Below are 16,815 nucleotides of genomic sequence, written 5' to 3'. Positions count from 1 at the left end.
ATAATTGCGGGGGCACCTTGGTTCCCCAACGTGGCATTCTGTGTCAGCAGGAACCCTGCTAACTGGGTGCGAGGCCACCCCCGCCCCCCCATGTTTTGTGGAGGGGAAGTTAGCAGTGTGGTCACATCCAGGGCACTAACCAAGGTCATGGTTATGGAAGGACGGTCTAGGAGAGAGGTGACTTCCCTCTGTAAGGCTGTGTCCTCGTTACCAGGACATCTGGCTTCAGGCAATATCAGCGCCAGGTAGAAGCTGCATTCAGTCTGTGACGTTACTGCAGACGTGCTCATCTGAAGAAAGCTTGCGATGAAGCTTGAAAAGGAAATATTTTGCCGTAATGCTCACCTACCCGCCTCCATATCAGCACAGGACGATGCATGGAAGTCCCTTCCCTTGGCCTCATCAGCTGGCTTCCCCACTGTTTATGGCTTCTGGGAACGCAGAGCTCCAGAGGAAGGCAATGGAAGGTGGGGCAGGTGGCAAGCTTAGATGCCTTCTTGGTTCATAGGGAATGTGTCATATGTTTGATAAGTTCCCGTGGGGCTGCCTCAAACAATCATAGCAACATCACACCCAGAACTTAGACCTATTTCTCCCTGTTTCTCTTCCTATGTCATTGCTGGTCGGCCAGCTATGGCCTGGTCAGCGCACTTAGGCTCCATGCAAGCTGAGATTTTCCTTGAGAGGAATTAACAGAGTATGAAGCCAGGCGGAGGCAGCAGCTTGCCACGGTTCCAATGTCAGCACTATCCCCGTCCTGGGGAGGCCCACTGGTCCTTCTCTGCCCCCATCACGTGCTGGTGGGAGATGTGATCACATCCGCAGGTCTCACGGAAGGGACAGCCTGAAGTTGGCCATAGTTGACTAAAGACCAACCTCAGCCCGGGAGGTGGGGAAAGAAAGGGAGAGGGCCCTTCCATGGGCTGGGCGGAGTCTAACCGGTTTCTCTATCAAAACGTGAATTACAAAACCCAGATGCTGTGTCAGATCCTGGGTCATGGAGATCCAGGCCCAAGCTGCTGCCACAATGAGCCAAAGTTACAGTCATCAAGCAGTTAGTGAGTGTCTATTACGGGGAGGAATCAGAAGAAGCAGAAGTGGGAAAGGCCGAGGGCCCAAGAGTCAGAGACCCCAGGGCCGACCTAACAGAGCCTGTCCCACAAGCCTCACAGACATCCCTTTCAGCCCTTGGAAGCCTGCGCAGTCACCTTCGGGGCCTTCATGAATAACGTCCCTTTTCTTAAACCTGTGCAAAGAAGATCTGTTTCCTGCTGCTCTGTGTCACCCAAACAAGGCAGCTCTGTACTCCACCGGGAAGGTCAGTGGCTGTGGGACGTGTGGTCGGGCCAGTGAGGCTGCCGCTCGAGCAGCCACCGTCCCCGGAATGAATGCTATGTCCCAGAGGTGCACACACACTGGCCAGGTGACGGGGATATTTACAGAGGCCGGGCTACTATAGAAAGTTCTCAAGGAGGAAAAGCAAAACTGTTACAATGAGGCAGATCCAAGGTATTTCTTTGAGTCTGAAACACACCTTTTTTCCTCCATGGCTTAACATTTGTGAAATCAAGATGTGTGTCTCACAAACCCCGTCTGCCAGCTAGAACCGTAATCATTATCATAAACGAACTTGGCTACGGCTGTTCACAGTATTGTATCAACCAAGTTATATGCATCGTCAGAGCCACAGGTTCTGAGTTTGTTGTGGAAAAGATCATCAGAAAGATTTGACTGTGGTTTGACAATCAAACTAGAAAGCCATCGTGTTTATAGAAAGGCATGGGGGACAGGAAACACCTGGGTGGCTCAGTTGGTTGAGCGTCCCACTTCAGCTCACGTCATAATCTCGTAGTTCCTGAGTTCGAGCCCCGCGTCAGGCTCTGTGCTGACAGCTCAGAGCCTGGAGCCCGCTTCAGATTCTGTGTCTCCCTCTCTCTCTGCCACTCCTCCACTCACTCTTTCTCTCTCTCTCTCTCTCAAAAATAAATAAACATTTTTAAAAATTATTTAAAAAATAAAGGAAAAATTAAAATAAATAAAATTTAAAATGTATCAAGAAAATATATATGCCCTTGATAAAGCTCTCCAGTCTAAAGTACCTCCATTTTCAACATATCAGATAAAGGGTTAGTATCCAAAATATATAAGGAACTCACCAAACTCCACACCCAAAAAGCAATCTNGGCAAACCATGAGAGACTCTTGAATGCTGACAAAAACTGAGGACTGATGGATGTTGGGGGGGAGGGGGGGCACGGAGGGGGGCACTTGTGGGGATGAGCACTGGGTGTTATATGGAAACCAACTTGACAATAAATTATTTAAAAATTAAAAAAAATAAAGTACCTCCATTTGCACCTGTCAAGAATGTACGCTGATGTACGTGGACACTGGGAATACTAAGATTGCATCCTTTCTGATAAAGAACGACTTAGGTCGGTGTTGTGTATTAAACACAAGAAATGAAAGGCCGACTTTGCCGTAAATCGGTTCTCATACATTCTCAGATTTGTGTATGGACTCTTCTCTGCCCCACAGACTCCTAGATTTACTGTTATATCAATTTTAGTAAGTTTTATACAGTAAATTGTAATGGCTGATAAAGCAAACATGCAATCATCATTTTACTTCTCAAAAGTATCTTATTAGCTCTTCCTTATGAATTGTCAAGTGATTTGAACCAGTTAATTAAAAATGGTTGGGATTCTGGGGCGCCTGGGTGGCTTAGTCAGTTAAGCGTCCGACTTCCGCTCAGGTCATGATCTCGCGGTTCGTGGGTTCGAGCCCCGCGTCGGGCTCTGTGCTGACGGCCAGCTCAGAGCCTGGAGCCTGTTACAGTCTGTGACTCCCTCTCTCTCTGACCCTCCCCTGCTCACGCTGTCTCTCTCTCTCCGAGAAATAAATAAAACATTTTTTTAAAAAGTGGTTGGGATTCTTACTGGAATTGTATTGTGCCTGTGTGTGTACACATATAGTTTGGAAACATTACTACTTTCATATATATTTTCCCAGCCAGGCATCTAGCATATCTCATTTTACTTTTTTTAAGTTTATGTATTTATTTCTTTTGAGAAAGACAAACAGTGTGAGGGAGGGAGGGGCAGAGAGAGAGAGAGAGAGAGAGAATCGGAAGCAGGCTCTGCACTGCCAGCACAGAGCTTGACGTGGAGCTCGAACTTACGAAACGGCACGATCGTGATCTGAGCCAAAGGCAACAGTGGGACACTTAACTGCCTGAGCCACCCAGGCGCCCCCTAATCTTCTATTTTATCTTGTTTTCAATAATGTTTTGTAGCTTCCTCCGTTTGGTTTTTGTAGCTTTGGAAGCTGTGGTATTTTATTGCTACCGAGAGTTGGATATCTTTTCATTTCTCTTTCTAACTTAGTGTTGTTTGTGGAAAGAAAACCACCAGCACTTGTATATTGCCAACTAATCCATTCACCTCACTCTATTTTTTATAAATTCTCATACTGTCATATAGATTCCCCAGATTTTTCTAGCTATACGGTTTTAACACTAGGGTGTAAAATCGTTTTTCTCTTCTTTTCCAAAACTTGCCTATTATAATTTCTTACACAGGAATTAGCTAAAATCTTGAAAGCAATTTTAAGTCATACAGCCCCTTTCTAGATCCTGACTGAGTAGCATTGGCTTTGAATTTCTTACGATGATGGGCATTGGTTTTTTATGATGAGTTAAAAATGATGCTTATGTTTTACTTTTGCCTATTAAATTTTTTTTCTTTTTTGAGGTCAAGTTAACACACAGTAAAATGCTGAGAATGTAAGTATACAATCCATGAGTTTTGCCAAATAGACATGCCCACGTGACTAGTGGCGCAAAAGCTTCGGCTATGTCCTGCTGCAGAAAAAAAATTGCTCCAAAACTGAGTCACTTAAGAACAATTTATTATGTCTCAAGACTCGCTGCGTTGACCAAGTAGTTCTGTTTCACAGGGCGTTAGTTGGTGACTCGGATGGCTGGAAGGTCCAAATAGGCTAGCAGTTGGGACCCGCTGCCAGCTGAGACTACTGACCTAGTTCGCTTTGAAGGGGCCTTTACGGGTGGCCGCCTGGGCAGCCGGGCTCCAAGGAGCATTCCAAGAGCCCAAGGCTAGAGTGATGCTCTCGTAAGGCCCAGCCTTGAAAGTCACTTGAAAGTCACCGTAACAGGTAACGCTTTCTTGCGTCCTTATCTGTGACAATTTTACTGGGGGAGGCGAATTTCCACCGTACTTCTTTTTCAGGAGCGAAGCCATGAGCACAGTCACACATTTTATTTTCTGCAACTCATTCAGTCCAAGGCTTACAAATTGAAACAGCATGTGTTGAAGAATGAAGTTCAGAGATGATGAAAAGGATCTGCTGGCTTCGATTTTGCCAGTCAAATCTCCTTGAAACCTGGAAAACAGAGGCCAGTGTTGCCTCTTCATTGGTTGGTCAGAAAAGGTCATTGCACGGACCACATTCAACAGGAATTTGACTTGCGGCAAAAGAGTGGAGAAGTCACGCTACAAAAGAGCGTATGGAGTAGGAGGGACTGTTAAGATCGTCTTTAGAAGCACTGCCAAGCTGGTCTGGATATAGGACACGTCTGTCATCCCAGAGAGTTTCCGTCGCCTTCCTTCTGGTCATTTCCCACCCAGTATAACCAACCAGTGTTCTGTCCCCATAGATGAGCTTTACCGGTTTTTAAGAATCAGGAGGGGCACCTGGTTGGCTGAGTCGGTTAAGCCCTGAACTTCAGCTCAGGTCATGATCTCACAGTCTGTGGGTTTGAACCCCACATTGAGCTCTGTGCTGACAGCTCTGAGCCTGGAGCCTGCTTTGGATTCTGAGTCTCCCTCTCTCTCTGACCCTCCTAGACTCACACTCTGTCTCTCTCTCTGTCTGTCTCTCTCTGTCTGTCTCTCTCTGTCTCTCTCAGAAATTAACAGTAAAAATTTTTTTAAATACAAATAAATAAACATCAGGTACATGGAGCCAAGTGTTCATTCATTGTACTATCCGTGGGTGTTTAGATGGTTTAAGGTTTCGTCTATCACAGCCAAGGTAGCTATGAACATTCTTGTGTGGGTTTTCTCGGAGATATACGATTTCATTCTCTTGGGAAACACCAAGGAATTGCTGGATCATATGGTAAGGGCATAGTTCACTTTATGATACTCTGAAACTATTTTCCAAAAGTGATACCATTTTTTACTCCCGCCATCAGGTGTGAGCATTGTAGGTGCAGCACGTCCTTGCCAGCATTTAGTGCTTCCAGTCTCTTCCATTCTTTCAAGTGTCTTTCACAGAACACTTTTGTAAAATGATGTCAGATTTATCAGTTTTTAAAAATGGGCCATGTCTATGGGGACTAAGGAGCGCACTTGTGATGAGCACTGGGTGATGGATGGAATTGTTGAATCACTGTATAGTATACACCTGAAACTAATATAACACTATTCTGGAATTACAAATTTAAAATATCTTAAGAAATGGATCAAGTCTAAGAACACTTTGCTTTATCCCAGGCCATGAAGACTTTCTCCTGCGCTTTATTCTAAAAGACTGATAGTTTTACATTTCCCATTTAGATCTGGGATACAGTTTAAGTTAATTTTTCTATTACGTGTGAAGTTTAGGTCAAGGTTAATTTGCATGTGATGTCCAGTTTTTCCAGTGCCTTCTTTTGGAAAGAATAACATGACCCCATTGAAATGTCTTCCTTTTTGTCAAAACGTCTTTGCCCACATATGTTTGGGCATATTTCTAGACTCTCTGTTCCGTCCAGTGGGAGGTTTGCCAATACTATAGTATTTCGATTAGAGTAGCTTTATATTAACTCTTAAAATTGGGTATTTGTAATTCCTCCAACATTATTTTACTTTTCCAAGTTATTCTGGCTGTTTCAGTTCCTCTGCCTTTACATACACATTTTAGAAACAGCTTGTCTATATCCCAAAACTCCTACTTGAATTTTTATTTAAATTCCATTAAATCTGTAAATCAATTTGGGGGAATTGACATCTCTACTATGTTTAGTCTTCGAAATCATCATTACAATATATCTCTCCATTTATTTAGTCTTCTTTGATTTCTTTCTGTAGCATTTTATAAGTTTCAACACAGAGATCTTATATTAGTTGCTGTTAGACTTATGGCTAAGCATTTCATTTTTTGGAACCATTATAAATGGTATTATTTTTTACAATTTCCGTTTTCAATTTTTCTTTGTATATAGAAATACAGTTGATTTTTCTGTGTTGCCTTTGTATCCTGCAAACTTACTAAACTCACTTATGTCCTTGGACTTTTTTTCTACAAGGTTTTCTACAACGACAATATGTCATCTGCCAATAGGAACATTTTTATTCTTTCTTTCCCATCTGTGTGCTTCCCCCCTACCCCCAGCCTTGATGAGCTAGCTAGGGCTCTTGGTGCAATGATGAATAAGAGTGGTGAGAAGAGACATTCCTGTCTTGCTCCCAATCTTAAGGGGAAAGTATCTAGTGACAGATACCAAACCACAGATCCAAGAATTTCAGAGAACACCAAGCGGGATAAATCTATACATAAAAGGAAAAAGAGAATAAAGAAAACACACCTAAGCGTATCATAGTCAAACTTCTGAAAACCAGAGACAAAGACAAAATCTTTAAAGAAGAAACAAGTCATCTGTAAAGAAACAAGGATAAGAATTATCACCAATTCTCATCAGAAACCATGGCTTTTTTTTTTAAGTGCTGAGGAAAAACACTGCCGCTGCATGATTCTATACTCACCAAAAATATCCCCCAAAAGTAAAGGCTTCCTCAGATGGACAAGTATCGAGGACACTCACTGTCAATAGATTTACTGTCCAAGGTCTTCCGTCAGAAGGAAGTTGATACAGCCACAAACTAGTATCCACACAAAGAAATGCAGAGCCCTGGACGTGGAAGAAATATAGGTAAAATAAAGCAGTTATTTTTAATTGCTTCTCTTCTCTGTTTAAAGCAAAAGCAGTAATGATGATCGTGTGTTTATAGCTCATGTAAAAGGAAGATACACGACGATGGCGCAAGGGGCGTGTCTCAGCCTGATTGGGCTGCTATCACGAAACACCACAGGCTGAGTGGCTGGTAAACAACAGAAATTATTCCTTACGATTCTGGAGGCTGGAAGTCAGGGTGCCGTCATGTGGGGGTGAGTGCTCTCCTCCACCTCACAACCTTACTGTGCCCTCGCAGGTCAGCAGGGGCGGGGGGACTCTGTGGGTCTCTTTTATAAGAGCACTAATCCCATTTGTGAAGGCTTGACCCTCATGATTCAGGAAACTTCCAAAGGCTCCATCTCCAAATGCCATCACACTGGACACTAGAATTTCAGCACATGAATTGGAGGAGCAATGCAAACATTCAGACCATAGCAGCGCGGGCGGGGTAGGGAGCGTAAGAATCCGGCACGGGGCGCCTGGGGGCTCAGTCGGCTGTGTCCGACTTCAGCTCAGGTCATGATCTCACGGTTCGTGGGTTCAAACCCTGCATCAGGCTCTGTGCTGACAGCTAGCTCAGATCCTGGAGCTGCTTCAGATTTCAGATTCTGTCTCCCTCTCTCTCTGACCCTCCCCTGCTCATGCTGTCTCTCTCTCTCTCTCTCTGTCTCAGAAATAAATAAAAACGTTTAAAAAGATTTTTTAAAAAAAGAGTCTTACACCACATGTCAAGCAGTATATATTATTTGAAACCGGGTTCATATTTTATAAATTTATACTGTAAACCCTGGAGAAACCACCAAAAAGAGGTGTAATACTCTTTATCCAATAGAGAAGATAAAGCAAAATCATAAAAATGCTCAGTTAAACCCAGAAAAATCAGAAAAGGAGGGAAAAAGCACAAAAACAAATGGAACAAATCCAAGACACCTAGCAAGCTGGCAGATCTTAATCCAACCATATCAATAATCACTTGTGAGTGTGAATAGTTTAATGTGCCCATTAAAAGACAGAGATGATCTGTCTTTTAATAAAAAGCAAGACTCAACTATATGCTGTCTAAAGAAAACCTACTTCAAATATAAAGACATAAATAGGTTAAAGGTAAAAGGATGGAGAAAGATACACCATTTCTTTTAACTAACCAAAGGAAAGCTGGAGTAGTTTCATAGATTGCAGGCAAAGTAGATTTTAGAATAAAGAAGTTTATCAGCAATAATACGAAACCAAAAATAGTAATTTCAAGTCTCATTTAGGGGCACCTGGGTGGCTCAGTCAGTTAAGCCTCTGACTTCGGCTCAGGTCATGATCTCACATTAGTGGGTTCCAGCCCCTCGTCGGGCTCTGTGCTGACAGCTCAGAGCCTGGAGCCTGTTTCAGATTCTGTGTCTCCCTGTCTGTCTGCCCCTCCCCCTCTCATGCTCTGTCTCTCTGTCTCAAAAATAAATAAAACATTAAAAACACATTTAAAAAAATAAAGTCTCATTTAAAAACGTGTTACATCACAGAAGAAAAGAAAAATTCGTTTCAGGGAATCTTAATGTTCAAATTGAGCTTTAATTCCTCATATGCTCTTACTTACATTTTCTTACCATGTGAATACATTTATTAATGACTGACATTTTGTCACTGAGAAATATTAACCAAAGTCACATACCTTTCGCTTATGTGAGACGTTTCTGTCTTAGAGATATTAGAACTGGCACAAGAGCATTTGTACATCTGCCAGTAGATTTTAAGTCACTTTATCTTTGGGCTAAGATGTAATATTGTTTTATAAATTCATGTAAGATAAATTGACTGGTAATCCTTGATTTCAAGTCTGAATTATTCTATTATTAATATATAGTCATATTCAAAGGGCATATAAATAATGAACATACATTTGCAACCCAGAGCTATTATAATGCCCCAGCAACCAATTTCTGATTAATTAAATCTGTTAATCCGATTTAATTGACGTGATGTCAGGGGTTTTGAAGAAGTTAATAAACGGGCAAGAGTAAAAGGTTCCCAAGGGTGCCGACTCCGGGTGGTAATGATTCTGATATGCTCACGAATCCATTTATAATGAAAGTGTTATTGGCTGGATATTATAAATGATTAAAGTACCTAAAAGAAAATAATGCATGTGGGCAGACTGTTACCTTCGAGCACCTTAAAATAGATTCCTAGGTGTTGATAACATTACCGTTAATGAGATCCATGCAGGATTGCAGGCAAGTGGCACAGCACAGCGCATCTGGCCGGGCGGGGGGAGGCCCCAGTGCTCTGGCACTGCCCAGCCTTGGATTCTGGTTTGACTGTTATTATCTCGTACAACTTCAGGCAAGACAGGAAAGCTGTGTGTGCAGTTTCTTTGCCTCTGAAAAAACATCAAATGATTTCCCAAAGTGATGTGTAGGGTCTCCTCAAATGAGAGGACAGCGAAGGATTTACGTGCGAGGGGCACCTGGGTGGCTCCGTCAGTTCAGCGTGGACTCTTGATTTTGGCTCCCGTCCTGATCCTGGAGTCATAGGATCGAGCCCCACGTCAGGCTGTGCCCTGAGCATGGGGGTTGCTTGAGATTCTCTCTTTCTCCCTCTTCCCCTCCCCCACTCACTCTCTCTCTTTCTCTCTCAAAATAAATAAAAATAGACATTAAAAAAAAGAAATTCCGTGGGAGAGGCTTAGAGAGAAACATCCTCACTGTGGGTGAAGAGCACGGGGCCCCCCTCCTAAAGCAGAGGCACAAATGGCTCCATCGAGTTGTTCCACTCCTTGCCTTGGCGACAGGGCTCTTGGCGTCGGGGTTTCTGTGACCAGTTGTCTTTTTACCAAACCAGAAAATAGTTGAGAAATGTCAACACATGATAGTGGTGTTCATTTTATTTTTTTAATGTTTTATTTATTCCTGAGAGAGAGACTGTGTGAGCAGGGGAAGGGCCAGAGAGAGAGGGAGACACAGACAGAATCTGAAACAGACTCCAGGCTCTGAGCTGTCAGCACAGAGCCCGACACGGGGCTCGAACCCACGAACCGTGAGATCATGACCTGAGCCGAAGTCGGACGCTTAACCGACTGAGCCACCCAGGAGTCCCCAGTGGTGTTCATTTTAAACATTCAAAATAAAGGGATTTTTGCCTTCTTTCTGGGATTCTGAGTACACTACAAATAACCCCAAGTGCACCATTTGAGACAGATGCATTTAATGATACTCCCAGAATCAGAGGATTAAAGTGATTATTTGTTTTACCATATTTTCTTTTATTTTCAAAATGTATTTTTCTCTGGGGAGAAAAAAATCTATATAAATTTTTATTTTATTTTATTTCATTTCATTTCATTTCATTTCATTTCATTTCATTTCATTTCATTTTATAAGTAGACTTCACGCCCGGCACAGAGCTCGATGCAGGGCTTGAACTCACACCCCTGAGATCAAGAACTGAGCCAATACCAGCAGTTGGACATGTAACTGACTGAGCCACCCAAGTGCCCCTATATTTTTTATTTTAAAAATAAAAGAAGATAAAGATGTTGCAAAGGGAGGAAATTAACCTTTATGGACCATTTTTGCACATCATGCCTTGACTCTTAATACCATCCCCCACATTTTTCATGTGGAGCAAAGCAAAATTCAAAGAGAAGTAAAACCAGTTTGTCTAAGCTCCCATGGTTGGATCCCCTACTTGTTTTGACCAGCTCCAAGCTCATCCTGTTTCCAGCACATCACCGTCAATAAAAGAACCTAAACAGAAGGCCAAGAGCACAGTTAAATTCCTTTGAAAATGATTCAGTTTCCCCATGAAGAACACTGTCTCAAAATATTTACTTTTAGTATTTTTAGTCTTCATTCCCCATGGCAGACACTGAGTCTTGAAAGTTCTAAAGTCCTTTTGAACTGACCTATTTCTGAAATTTAAAAAAGTTGATGTTGTAGTCAACAGACTCTTAGAGAATGACAACACGAATACCAACGTTTCTGATATCTCCCCGTGTGAAGTTACCTTCACCTGTTTTAGGTGAATCTAAAGCCATCAGAGCTCTGTGTTCAAAGCTTAGCTGACCCAAATTCCTAGGTGGAGTGAGAGAGAAACCCAGAACAGTAACAATGTCTTTGATTTATCCTTGATGTTTATAAAGTTTTAGGTTTGGACTTTGGAGCTACAAACTTCAAAATATGTTGCAGAGCCGGGAATTCTACTTATGGTTAAATCAAGTTACAAACACTTCCCCGACCTAGAAATACCTACCAAAATTTGGAAACGCGCAACTGTATGGAAACCAGAATTTGATGGGTTTTCACTACAATAAGGCAGGATATAGCCAAACAAATGTCACTAGGTGGCCCCTGCTTTATCCCATGTAGCAGCCTTGGTGGTTGGTTTTAATTGTTGTTGTTGTTTGAAAGAAAGTAAAACTTCCTTCCCCCTCCCCCATGGGTGTCTTCTGTAGCTATCAGACATCACAGTAGCTGTCGGTCTGCCAGCTGGGGGCTGTTCCTTCTGGTGGCCAAAGCGTTATTCCTGTGTCTTTATCTCATGGAAGTCTTGTACACCCACATGGGGCCTAGAACTTCTAGAAGGCCCCAGGGCAGGAAGTGGTAGAGAGGGGCCTCTGAGACTGGTGGCTTTCTAAGAAGTTTGGGGTTCACACAGGGGAAGGGAAGGAAAAATAAGATAAAAACATAGAGAGGGACAAACCATAAGAGACTTTTATATACAGAGAAGAGACTGAGGGTTGCTGGACGGGTGTTGGGTGGGGGGGAGGGTCTAAATGGGTGATGGGCATTAAGAAGGGCACTTGTTGGGATCAGCCCTGGGTATTAAGCTGTAAGTGGTGAATCATTGAGTTCTACTCCTGAAAACATTATTACACTATACGTTAACTAAGTTGGATTTTAACAAAATTTAAATACATATGTACACCTGGGAGTAAAAAAATAAGTTTGGGGTTCATGGTGTGAGAACCCGGGAATGAGAGAAATAAAAATTTTCCCTCAAGAGCCAGACTGTAAATTCAGCGGGTAATGAGATGGAAAAGACTTACTGGATAGAGTCAGCACGGACCTCTGTTTGGCAGGTCCTCACTCTAATCGGATCGAATGTATTGGCATCTAAAGGAGGCATCTCCCCTGGAAGAAGGCCTGCCTCCGCCATGCAGAAACAGGAGAAGCCAGGCAAGCAAGGATGGTGAGAAGCCACTGCTGTCCAGCACAGAGAGGCTCACACGCAGTAGACCTAGAACATTAGGGTCAGGTGGGAAGACATCTTTACTCTAATGATGGAGGTAGACCTGATGAATCGCAGCTAACGGACTCTGAGTTATCAGATGGTCACTATGAGACTATCTGAACCGTAGGAAGAAAGCATCGTGCTCGGATGCCCTCATGGCATTGAACATTTCTTTTCTTCAACTCCCCTTGCGCTCCTTCTACCTTTACCAGTCAACCGTGGAATGACTTGGCTCCCTGCACAAGACCGCCCACGAGGAGTTTATAGGCTCCCTTGGGTTTCAGAATTTTCTCTCCATGGTAGAGATTTCTCACTGCAGATCAGATTTCGGACTCTGGTGATGGTTTAGCTTTGAGGTACCTCTGCTCTAGGGAATAGCATGCTTCTGAGCCGGACGTGAACTATTCTACTTCTTGTGATGGTTCTCGTAAACTATTAATCTGGCCTATTCATTTTCAACTTTGGTCCCATTCACGAGCTTTATTAATGTGAAACCTGCCTGAGAGAGGAATCCATTCTCAGGGTGCTGATAAAGTAAGCACCAATGAAGAAGCTGAGGGTCAGGGAAGGGGAAGAGCACCACCGAGTGAGGCGTCTTGGGGAAAACTTTGTGTCCCCTTGACACAACCCGCCATCTGGAGTTGAGGACAGAGAGGGAAAGAGCACAGCAAGCCATGTGGCTCAGAGTACAATTTCTATCACCCTTCATTCCGCCCAGATCATCAGAGGACCAGACACTGGGATGGAAAAGGCTCCTGACTCACAGAGCAGTGACACCGGGAAGGCTCTGAGAGGTGAAGAATCCTGGAGGCTACAACACGAGTGGGCAGCTGCACGTTGACAAAAATATTACAGAAGGAGAACACAGAGCATTTGCTTGGATGAGTTCGAGTTAGAAGGAAGATCAAAACCAACATCCCCTAATCAGTAGAAGGGCACGCATGCTTCAACAGACACCCAGAGGGGAAAGGGGAAAGAGACTTCAATATGGATGTGGGTCTTCTGGTAGATGAGAAAAGAGTTAAAGAGACAAGGGGAAGGTCCAGAGAGAAGGGCTGCAGGCAACATCAGTATTGACTCGGAAGGATTCAAGGACAGGGACACGCTTGTCACAGAAGGTCACATAGGAAGGCCCCTCTCAAGTCACCACAAAAGAAGGAAACTAGATCCGTTAGGTTGAATAAACCTGGTGGAATTTCCCCGAAGTCTCCGGACATCCTTTTCCCCACCGGGCATCCCTGCCGTCAAAAGACTCTCCAGTACAGTTTAATCTAGAAGATGCATCTTGGTGAGTTTCTCTGCACAGGCGGTGGCTGTTTCTTCCCCATAGTCAGGAGTGCTTGGTCACACAAGGGCATGGAGAAGAGACAACAGGCTCACAGGCATCGAGGGGCCTAGGGCTTGCCCCTGAGTTGGTAGAAAAACGGTTCAGACAAAAACCCGGGGACACAGAGTAACACCCCACCCGTGACACGTGACGAGAAGCTCGATAGTGAGGTATTTCGGTCCTGCAGCTGAAGAACGTATTGTGCTTTACATCCTGGGCTTGATCGTGTGCCGCACGTTGGAGTGAGTGTTTTCGCCAGAGCACATTCAGATCCTGCGCTATATTTGTTCCACCAAGAGTCTTTCCATAAACCTGAGAGAAAGAGTGAAGTTATAAATATAGCCTCTGCATACACTTATGTGATAAAATTTGACAGAGGAGCCTCAAAGGGCGGGTTCTATTCACGTGCACGGGGACAGAACTGCTTTCCAGGCGACAGCCAGGAAGCGGGACCTGGGAGAATTGAAATGTTCAAGGGAATTTTTAAGTGGAATTCCAAGAATTGCACGAAATGACCCCTCCGTGGTTTCAAACCTTTAGCGGAGGAGACAAACATCTTCAGAGGTTGGGTACAGACAGTGGCGACATGGCTGCATCGGGCTGCATGGGAAACTTGACTGCTGGTACCCGAGCTTCACATTCGGCGCTGGCTTCGGCAGCACATATGCTAAAATCAGGATGATGCAGAGAAGATTGGCATGGCCCCTGCACAAAGATGACGTACAAATGCCTGAGTTACACACTCGTAGCTGCAAACCAATACTTGGTGAACATACACGGTGCCCTGACTGTGGGCCCCGGTGTCAGAGCCTTCTGGAAGCCTCCAGCCGTTCCCCACTAGGCTGAAGTCTTTGCTTCTTAGCTCCAAGGCCCTCAGAACTCCAAATTCTATTTCACTCTTGTCATCCACACACCTCAACTCCAGAGAACCTAATGTGGGGAGTGGGGGTCCAGTGCCCTGATGGAAGCCTCCCATCCATCCCATGGTGGCCCTCCCAACCACAGGGGACGGGCTCGTTCCCCACACGTGGTTTCCCACTTCCTCTACAGCCTCCATGTCTCTGGGGCCATCAGTACTCGTTCACGGATAAAATCCCGGTAGGGGTTAAGCAGAGGGAACAAAGGGCTGCTCCAGGGCAGCCAGACTGAGGCCAGTGAAGGGACCAAAGGAGTGACCAGTGACCAGAGACAGCCAACCAACGTCGTAAATCTGTGTATCAGTACGTGGGTGTGAAGTCTACCCATTTAAGAGCACAACCCATGACATTCCCGGTGCAAATGGCCATGAGAACATGTAATGAGTGTGCATATTTTAGGAGAAATCTTGGTCTGTTAGTTTCAGTTGCTGCTTTAACAAATCACTACAAATTTTGCAGCCTAGAAAAGAACACGAGTGTGTTATCTCAAGGTTCTGTGAGTCAGAAGTATGACTGGCCATCGTTGTTGACAGAGTGAGGCAAGGAAGAGCCCCAAGCCCACAGGACCCAGGCTCCCCTGCACTGACCCCTTCGCCAGGCTCCCCAGGCTGTGCGGATGAAGGGTCAGACCTCTGGCCAGCAGAGGGAGGTGCGGAGGTGTTCACCCAGCCTCCAGTACCCCTCCCAGGGCTGCTCTCTGAGGAGCACGCGTCCCACTGAGCATGAGGCGCGCGCAGCTACGCGGGGCCAGGCTTGGGAGTCGGCATCGCTCTGCCTGAGCCCTGCCTCTGCTCCCCACCGCCTCCGTAACCCTAGGAAGATCGCTTAGCCTCTCTAACTCTGTGCTAAGGATGGCTGTTTCCAAAAAGGGGTTCCCGATGGTGTTTCTCTCATAGGGGAGTGTGAGGCTCAACTGACATAACTGATACGCAAATGTGTTCAAAACTGTTGGCGCTGCACGTGTTAAGAAAGTTATTCCATGGGGCGCCTGGGTGGCTTAGTCGGCTGAGCGTCCGACTTTCGCTTAGGTCATGATCTCGCGGTTCGTGGGTTCGAGCCCCGCGTCGGGCTCTGTGCTGACTGCCAGCTCAGAGCCTGGAGCTTGTTTCAGTCTGTGACTCCCTCTCTCTCTGACCCTCCCCTGCTCACGCTGTCTCTCTCTCTCTCTCCTAGAAATAAATAAAACATTAAAAAAAAATTTAAGAAAGTTATTCCAAAAAAAAAAAAAGGTAATTCAGTCTCAGGTTCAAAGAGAAGCAGCCCTCAAGTCATTTCTTGAGTCTTTGGAAGACATGTGTCTAAAGAGATGAGGCTCCTCCTAACATGGACAGTCATTTGTTCATTCCATCTGCAATTACGGAGTGCTTGCTGCATGCCAGGCACTGTTCTAGACCCTGGGGGCCAATCTGAAGGTGGGGAGACACCAAGAAACGTGATTTCTGTAATTCAGAGATGAGAGAAGATGATGCCTGAGTGAATGGAAGCAGCAGGAATGGAGAGAAGTGCCTCGACGTCGTCGATATTTGGGACGCCGGCGCAACAGGAAGGTCTGGGGCACGCGGGAGAGACGCTGGGAAGAGAAGAGATAGAAGCGAGGATGCCTGCCATTTTCTGGCTTGAGCAAATGGGCAGAAAATGGTGCCCAACGCAGAGCAGGGGACCCTGGGAGAGGAGCATGATGAGGTCAGGTGGGGTCGCGGCGAGTTTGAAGTCCTCGTGGGACAGCAAATGGAAACTGTGTGTTAAAGACGAGGTCTAGAAATCGGGAAAGAAAGCCGGGTCAGCAGGTGGGCCCGGGCGACGCCAACACGCAGATGCGGACGAGCGGGACTGTCCCCCGGGGTTTTACAACACGCGGAGATAGAGACGGAGGGTCTCTGCCCTCAAGGAGTTTACGGTCTAAAGGGAGGGACGGACGCCAGAGTCGGTGCTAATATGACAACAGCACAGTACACAGCGGGAGCGCAGGGGATTGTGGGAACCCAGGGCAGGAAGAGCCCGATTCGGCCCGGGAAGCCCGCGGGAAGCTTCGGCCGAGCTGACTTTGCTCTCGTCCTGAAGGGCCCGCCAGGCGCCCGGCAGGCTGGCGGGGGTGGGGGCAATGCCCGAAGCCAGGGCGGAGGCACCGAGAACACAAGCCCCAGGGAGCTGAGGCCTTTGCGCAGGTGCCGGGGCTGCAGGGCGGGGAAGCGAGAAGTGAGGCCCGGACGCCATTTTGAGGCCCAGGAGGCAGGCGAAGGGCGCGGCGGGGACCCTGTGGCCCTCTGGAGGGCTGCGCCTTTCGCTTGTCTCCTTCCGTTTGTTTGTGTGTCTTGCAGGGAACGAACACAGCCAAGCCTGCATTTTCAAGGGACTCCCCCGGCAGCGCTGCTGGAGGTTGGACTGGCGAAAAGAGA

At 45.7% G+C, this 16,815-nt stretch overlaps 1 non-coding gene across 1 annotated transcript; it reads left to right on the top strand.

Moving 5' to 3' along the window:
• Nucleotides 1-14,145: 14,145 nt before the first annotated feature.
• On the top strand, nucleotides 14,146-14,252 carry LOC144223778 (U6 spliceosomal RNA). The gene has a single exon (XR_013332822.1). It is a non-coding gene; the product is annotated as a U6 spliceosomal RNA (small nuclear RNA).
• The last annotated feature ends 2,563 nt before the right edge of the window (nucleotides 14,253-16,815 follow it).

The sequence above is a fragment of the Crocuta crocuta genome, unplaced genomic scaffold, assembly GCF_008692635.1.
Source record: "Crocuta crocuta isolate KB4526 unplaced genomic scaffold, BGI_CrCroc_1.0 scaffold70, whole genome shotgun sequence".
Taxonomy (NCBI): Eukaryota; Metazoa; Chordata; class Mammalia; order Carnivora; family Hyaenidae; genus Crocuta; species Crocuta crocuta.
Note: the sequence above shows the minus strand (reverse complement) of the source record. Positions and strands in the feature narration are given on the sequence as shown.